This window comes from Pinus tabuliformis, chromosome J (assembly GCF_031772625.1).
Source record: "Pinus tabuliformis cultivar Carrire ecotype Pingquan chromosome J, CPIR1, whole genome shotgun sequence".
Taxonomy (NCBI): Eukaryota; Viridiplantae; Streptophyta; class Pinopsida; order Pinales; family Pinaceae; genus Pinus; species Pinus tabuliformis.
Window position 1 is genome coordinate 1,060,804,492 of NC_142295.1, and position 9,095 is coordinate 1,060,813,586.

Genomic DNA, 9,095 nt, shown 5'->3' on the forward strand with positions numbered 1-9,095 from the left:
CCGACAATGACACCGGTAATTTAACACCCTATAATTGAACATCTAGGCTAAGAAAAGGTTCACAGGGTTAACCACTAACCTCTTTTACTTAAAAACTTCCATTTTCCAACCAGGGGGGCTCCCTCACTCAAAATAATGTCAAAATGTAAAAACAATAAGGTTTAAGGACATAAAACAGAGGCCAAATCTGTCAAGTAAAAATAGGATTCACTGATGATGGTTGACAAACTTAAGAGGGAGGGCCAATGGGCATAGAATCATGATTCATATCTTTACACAAAATTATCATAGATTAAATGTGGCACTCATGGAAACAAAGGCAAGACAGGCATGACTTCAAGTAATTATGTTTGTCATAGTATAGTGGTAGAAAAAGCCTTTCGTTGCATTCAAAGCACCAAATTCTGAGTGAGTTTTGAACATAACTTGGGAATACAAAAAAATATATTAAATCACATGAAACCGAGCATGAAATGAATTCTAAAACATATGTACTTTGAATAAATATCAAGAAGAAGAACAGTTTACCATAAGGGAGCACCTAACCAAGGGCGAATTCCATCATAATTTTAGAAAGGAAATACAATCATTCATAGTAGGAACAAAGATGATTTCTAAAAAGTATTTATATCCAATTTAGAGGTGAAGATCTAACATTTAAGATAATGAAATACAAATAAAATGGGAAACAGAAAACTTCAAAATCATACCACAAGAATCTCTGGTAAACTGTCAAATACTCTGCACTGATAATTTTAATTCAGAAATTAAAACACATGCACATGCCTCTTTTATCCCAAATCAAACCCTCTTTTCAAACCTTGTTCTTCTTAAATACAACTAGGAATATTTTCTTGCATGAAAAATAAGAGACCATATACAATGTATCTCCCATCAGCTAACAAGATCAACACAAAATTAATCTTGGAAACATCATATTAAAATCTTGACAAAAAAGTTAGTGACATCAAGCTTAAGAAAATCAATCTTGCCAATATATCCATCCCTATCAAGATCACTAAGGACCTAACCTGATCACTATCATAACTATAGAAGGTCTTGAAATACCAAAATGCAAAAATAGGCCTGACTGATACAGTTGCACATCAAGGTGAAATAGGCCTCCAAGATTGGCTTAGTTGCAGATCATCGTGGACAAAACCAAGCTGATGGGTATTCTTGAAATGGTGTTGTGCTTGTGTAGAACCCCTGAGATGTCCTCTTTAGCCTTTGTCGGCCTACCAACTGACTACTCACCATTTAAGCAATACTTGCGCAACATAATTCAAATTCTAAATTTGTTTGACATTTCCCAATCTAGAAACATTGTAGTTCCCAACCATCCATCACATTCACCTTATAACACCTAACATACTCCCAATCTACCAAAATTTGAATTTACAAATCGAACTTCAAAAAAGAAAAATCAAAATTCTGTCCGCAAGTAATTGTGGAAAAAGGGTCTCCAAGTGACATCAGTAATTCCAAAACCATGATATCGGCGCATAAAATGAGATAGGTTTTTGTTATTTTGCCCATGCACAACAAAAAACTCATTTAGTTTTTAAAAATTCACTTCCATCGTTTATAAAAGTGCACCAAAAAACAATGGTTGAAACAGGAGGAAAATGCAAAATTTTATTTTTTGAAAACTAGGCCTCCAAGAGCGTTGCATATCTCCAAAACCATAACACCTATTCATAAAATTAATGAGGTTTTTTTTTTTTTTTTTCCCTGGCTGTGATTGGAAAAATAATTTTTCATTTTTGCTAAATTCGTTTCCATTAGGTCGGAAATCTATTTTGAAATTGATGACAAATACATTTAATTTCGGAGGAAATTACATAGTAGAGTGTAGCAGACCTCCATGATTGATATGGTCACAGATGGTTATGTGCAAGGTTGAGTGTGCAGATGTTATTTAAATGACCTGGTGATGATGTAGCACCATCTAGGTGCTTCCCTCCATGCTTGCAGAACTCTAAAATGGTTTTCTCAGTTTGCGCAACATTTGCGGAGCGACGATGTAACTTAGGATTTGTGCAACTATTGCACAACAAGCTTCTCCTATTTGAAATAACCTGCCTTTGAACCTATGCCAAGTTGATTTTGGCCTTGTGTTGTGTAACCTTTCGAACCTTGTTAGAGTGCGAAATATGGATTGGAGAGAGAATGAGGGAAACATGAACAAAAAATTGAAAATGTGTGCCTCATATGTCTTGTTTTGGTCATGGGTGTAAAATTTGGGTAAATGGTTGTAATAACTATGAATTGTGAATGATGATAATGAGTTTTGGATTTAGGGGGATGTAATGGCAATGACGATGAAGGGTTATTTTAGGGGGGGATGGTGCATATGATGGTAAATGTAAATGAAGGGAATTTTTGAAGGTGAGCTATGAATGGAAGGGGTATATGGAAAGAGTATATCAAAGGGAATTATGAATTATAAATGGTGAACTGTGAGTGATGAATTATGAATGGTGGAATGGGGACATGATGAACACCACTAACATACCTACAAAACTTTAATGGTTTTGACTAAATGTTATGGGTTTGACTGATGATAAATGGAAACCCCATGAAATAAAACCCCTTGAGCCTTATGAACCTCTCATGGACTTAGACTCTATCAAAATTTATTTTGTATTTAATGACCTTCTATGACATGAAAAAATTGCATTGAACTTAGACAATGATGCTTTAGACTATGACATCACTAGTTCATAGGCTAAATTGGAATACAAAATCCCAAGATGAATAAAAAGAGGAAAATGCATTTGATTCTTAGACCCTAAGACCCTAACAGTAGTGACCAATTCTAAAACAATCAATGGATCATATTAAGGAGAAAAATGGAATGGAGAGAAACAACGATGTTTTGTAATACGAACAGTTCATATAAACCATCCTCTATTTGAGAAACTTTTCCATCAAGTTGAAGAGGAATATGAATTTAAGAAGAAGGCCACCATAACAATTCCTCTGGATGTCTCCAATTTCTAGTGCATGGAAAATATTATTAATAAAGAACACCATCAATCCCACACTAGCAATAGCTCTTCTTGTAGTAACAATGCTAACATTTGCCTCGATGTTCAAGTCATCCTTGTAAGTTCCCTTCAAGAACTACTAATAATCAAGCCCATCTTTAGGAGCCTGGTTCTAGTCCAAAATTTGTTTTAATGTGACATTTGGATCAACCTTCAAGTCATTCTTGCAAGTGCCCTATAGTAATTTCCAAGAATCAAGCTCCTCTTCACAAGCGGTCTAGAATTTTTTTTAATTTCTTTCATATTTTATTTACTTGTCATATAGACAGCCTAATTAATTTAGTTGCTTGGCATAAAATCACTTGTGTGCACTAGTGGTTCGATGCATGTTTAGATATCTATAGATATTGGAAGAATTACACTCTTCCTTTATTTTAACAAAAGCGTGGTGTATATAAGAAGATCTATGAAATTTTTTGGTAGGAGTGTACATTTTTATATGTGAGTTACCCTTCGAGTGATATGAAGTACTAAAAATAAGTCATTCATAGGGAAACTAATTTATTTTCATTTAAAATCTTATCTTGCCACTACATATGAACTTCTTAGCTACACACGACTGCATGTGAATGGTGGTACACTTCTATGATGTGTTTGTTGCATAATTAACAAAGTAATAAATCAAAGTGATATTATTAGCTTTGAATATTATTTTTTGAACTGTTGTCTTTTCTTATCATTTTCAAAAAGGAACAAAGCTCTTTGACCAAACAAGCATACATGTTAGGCTTCTAAAACATAGGAGAGTTTATACATTCTTTTAGCTCAAAAGAAAATTGGGCTAGAACTTTGTCCTAGCTTAATGGATTTCCTCTTCATGAGAGGTAAATGTAAAACAACAAAATAATTGGCAAAGAATAAAATATTTGTAATCCTCAATTTAATTAAAAAAAAAGAAAATCAAAAGTTTTATTCATATATAATATTATCCAATAAATAATCTGTTATATTAAAAAAGTTGTAATTGTTTTGTTATAATATGAAGTTTTTTTTATTTCTTTCACCAATAAATATGGTATTGCTTGTATTTACTTATTTTATCGCTTTTATTAATTGAATAAGTGTAAATCTTGAAAAACATCTCCTATCGGACGCCCTAGGAAGAATAAAAAAAAATTGTGAATTCTTGATGCATTTGGTCTCCCACAATACTCTAATCAACCATGTAATATTCAAAATGAAGTTGATGTTCATCTACATGAAGATGATGTATCATATAGTGTAGAGTTTCTTGAAAGAGAAAACCCAACAAAGAAACACAAAAAAATATTCAAATCTGAATGGAAGACAATATTTTCATGGACCTATGTTGTAAAATATTGCAATGGTAACAAAGTGATAATATGTTCTTGGTGTGTTTAATTTAAAAGAGATACCCATTTGCAAAATAGGGAAGCACCACTCTTCAAGTTAGTGGTCTAAGTGGCCTTAGAATGAGAAGATCATAAATTCTCTTTACAAATTTTGGAGGGATAAAGAAAATGAAGTAATATTCCAATCATTAAACATGTCACACTAATGGTAGATGCTAAAAGGAGAGAATTATATCAGTCATTGGAAACATGCATTTTGTTGCTATACAAGATTATATTTAGAAATGCATAAGTCAATATGTGAATTGAATAGGTGTAAATGCACTCCACACATGCCTCTAACAGATGATAATTTTGCATACACATATAGATAATCAAGAATAGAGTTTCTTCAAGCTACTAAAGAGGTGTATTGGAAAAAACTAAAAGAGGAGATTTTACACAACCCATTTTACTCTATTTTAGCTGATGAAATCATTGATCGAACTATGGAACACCCTTTGATTATTTATATCACATATTTCGTAAATGGAGGAAGAGGTCAATGTGTAACAAAGTTTATATGTTTTCTTCACATAAAGGATAGAAAAACTTAATGTCTGTATGATGCACTAAGAACTATTTTAGCAGAAATGGACCTATCTTTGATGAAGTTAGTTGGTTTTGCTTAAGATGGTGCATATTCCACGAGGGGTATTGATGAAGGTTTATCTTCTAAGGTTCATTAAGATGCTCCTCATTCATTAGATATCCATTGCATAGCTCATAGGGGAGCATTAACAAAAAATTATTCTTCGTCTCATTTTCCTAAGTTGCAATATACTAAAAAATTTGCAAACAAAGTTTATTCATGGCTTGGGAAATCAACTAAAATAAATGAAAAATTGAAAGAGCTAATGGAATGATTTAAAATATCAGGAATACTAGATGATTGTATTCATTTGGATAATTTTTTTGTTATAAAGGTGATTGAATCTTTAGATAGGAGATTCACATCTTTACATGTATTTAATGTTGCTAAGTTTTTCAGTCCTTGGCATTATTATGAGGTGAATGATAAAGACTCTAAAAAGAGAAAGATGGTTGAAATGTTTATGTGAAAAAATTAGTGTTGGGGAATCACTTATTGTGGAGACTACTAGATGTTTATGTGAAATGGATGAATTTATTTGTACTATTTCTATATCATATCCAAAAAAACATATGTATGGAGCATGGGATCTATGTGGAGGTGAACCTGAATGGTTTGAAGCCTTTCCATATTTGATGAAATTATGGCAAGTTATTCTCGTTATGCCAGCAAGCACAACAATGTGTGAAAGAGGCTTCTCAAATTTAAATAGGATAAAAAATGATAATAGATCAAGAATTTCATTATGCACTAGAGATGTTAATTTTTTTTGTATCTTAGTGATCCTCATGTTCTAAATGAGATAGATTTGAATGTTATTTATGATGTATGGAAATAAATGAAAAGTAGAAAGCCTTTTCCATTAGACAAATAGATTTATATTTTCAATGATGCAAGTCCAAATACTTTTGAAGATCATCGAATCAATAGAAGAAACATGTTCTTAGATTTTTTTAATGGAATTTGAGAAAAATGTTTGCTTATTTACTTAGTTCTATTGATATTTTATAGTGTTTTAATGTAGTCACTCTTTAAATTTTTAATATTTTAAAAATTTAGGACACTATTTCATTTTCACATTATTTCTATGAAGGGTTTATTTAATATACACTTGTCAATAGAAGTATAATATTTTTAATAACCTTTCATCTATAAAGGGTTAGATGAATAGATGTTCTTCCTTTTGAAATCAAGACTATCCCTTCAAATTTGAATGTTGCTCAATAGAGAGCCCCTGCCAAAGAAAATAAAAATGGGAAAAGAAGTTGAAGAAAAGTCATAATGTTATTGAAATATAATATTAATTAATGGAAAGATAGAAGGAAATTTTGATCCTTTTAAACAAAAAAAGGACCCATAATTGTAGCAAGGCTCCTTGGACCTGGCATAGGATTCTGTTAGTTTTTATAATATTGTTAATGCTTTTTGTAATTGTTCTCCTCAAACCATGATTAGCAGGCTACTAGTGTTTTAGATGAAGTTGATATCATGATCATAGTAAAATGGAACTGTAATGTATCCAAGTAAAATGAAAACTATAATGTATATATGATTTAATACAAATAACAAGATATTAAAGACTTTTTCTTCTAAAATAAAGAATGTAGAGAACCACTGAAAATGAATTTTTTGGACTTATAATTCAAAATATACAAATTGATAGAGCGATCGAAAATATGTTTTCTTAGCAAATTGAGTAACCTTAAGCATACATACATACTGCAAGGCTATTTTTATTTAAATTGCAATGGGCCATGAACGATGATGTAAAGTAGGTGGGATAATTGGATTAATAAACCTATAAGCAATGAAAAAGGAGAATTTAATTTTTCCTTGCCTTGAAATGGATATACCTTTGTGTTTTACTCTATTTTCTCTCCTGTTTGGAGTGTGTCATTTAGCTCTAGTTGTGGCACATGGTGGGAGGGGTTAATCTAAGAAACATTTAGCCACACAAGATAAATCTTCATCTCTAGTTCATTCAAGTTACATAGGCAATCAAGTCTACCCATTATAAGATGTATGGCTCTATGTCTTTAGTATTTTTAAGTGTCATGTGTTTAATATTGTTAAATTAATAAACAATAATAAGATTTTGGATTTTATATATGGAAATAAAATTTATGTCATCAAATAAATGAGAATATTGATTGTTTAAAATAAAGTGTAGATTATTGGTTAAATTACATATAATTTTAGAGGGATTTTAAGTTATTTAAAAATAATTTTTATGACAGATTTTTATGCGAAAAGTAAAATAAATTGATATTTATTTAATTTGAAGTGAACAAATAATTTGATATAAGTATGAATAAGTTTAAGAATAATCATTAAGTATTTATTTTAGAAGTAAATTTTGGAACGTGTTTATGGAAATTTTAAAATATTAGTGTTATGAATGCTAAATAGTTAAAAAGAATGGATGTAATCTAATCTAAATTATCAAATATAATTTTCTAATGATTCTTGTTCATGAAATTAACATTACGGTATTAATCTTAAAATTACAAATAATATATTAATATGTATATTGGAATTTAAATTGGGTATAAAGGTAGATATTTTAAAAGTTTTATAGTTATCTAATAAATTTAAAGAGTAGGATTTACATTAAAGTGGTTTTACATAATCGAGTATGCAAGAGAGATAAAAAAAAATTGATTTTTATAAGTTAAAAATTATTTGGGAATTTCCTTTTGTGAGATATATTCAATTTCGATTTACTATCATTTGTGATTTTTTTAGGTATAATAATGTTTTGAATTTAGTTATGGATAGGATGGTGTGGTAGGTTATAATAATGAGTAAGGTATCATAATTTTGGAAACTAGGGTTGATTGAAGGAGATTTTTTAATTAGAAAATTTATATGTTACTATGCCTTAATTTATGTTTCATATACTGGAAAACAAAGAGAATAGATGAGGGGTCTTCATGATTTTTAGGTATAATAATGTTTTGAATTTAGTTATGGATAGGATGATGTGGTAGTTCATAATAGTGAGTAATGTTTCATAATTTTGGAAACTAGGGTTGATTGAAGGAGGTTTTTTTATTAGAAATTTTATATGTTACTATGGCTTAATTTATGTTTCATACACTAGAAAACAAAGAGAATAGATGAGGGGTCTTATTTTGAGTCAGAGCCTCTTGTTGGTCATAAAATTAGAAATAAAAAAGAAAATTCATATTGGAATTAGGACTTAAGAGATGTATTTCAATGTTCCATGGTGGTATTATGGTTTAGGCAAGGTGTTGAATTGGATATAAAACTCAATATTTTATTTTATCTTGTATTTATTACTAGAAATTTTCAATGTAAGGATGATGGTTTTGTATTCTTATGATGGAATGTGGATGATTTTCTATGATATTATGATGTCACATACTCTCTCTCTCTCTCTCTCCCTCTCCCCCCCCCCAATCTCTCTCTCACCCTTATCCTCCGCATCCCCCTCTCTCTCTCCCCTCTCCCTCCCTCTCTCTCCCTCTCCCCCTCCCCCTCTCTTCTCTCTCTCGCTCACCCTCTCTTCTCTCTCCCTAACCCTTTATCCCTCTTTTCCTCTCTCTCTATTCCCCTCCACCTCTCGTTCCCTCTCTCCCCCTCTGCCTCTCCCTCTCCCCCCCCTGTCCCCCTCTCTTTCCCACCTCTCGCTCTTCCTTTCCCTCCCTATCCCTCTCACTCTCCCTCTCTCTATCTCTCTACCTCTTCTTCTCCCTCTCCCTCTGTCTCTCCCTCTCCCTCTCCCTCTCTCTGTCTCTCTACCTCTTCCTCTCTCTCTCCCTCTCCCCCTCCCCAACTCTCTTCCCCTCCCTCTCCTCGTCTCCCCCCCTCTCTCTCTCTCTCTGCCTCTCACCCTCTCCCAAACTCTTCCCCTCCTCCTCTTGCTTGGACTCTCCCTCTCCCGCTCTCTCCCCCCCTTTTTCTCTCTCTCTCCTCATCCTCCTCTCCCACCCTCTCTCCCCCACTCCCTCCCACCCTCTTTGTCCCTCTCTCCCTCTCTATCCCCATCCCCCTCACTCTAGGTCTCTCTCTATCTCGCCCTCCCTCATCCTCTCTCTCCCTTTCTCTCTCTCCCTCTCTTTCTCCCCCTCTCCC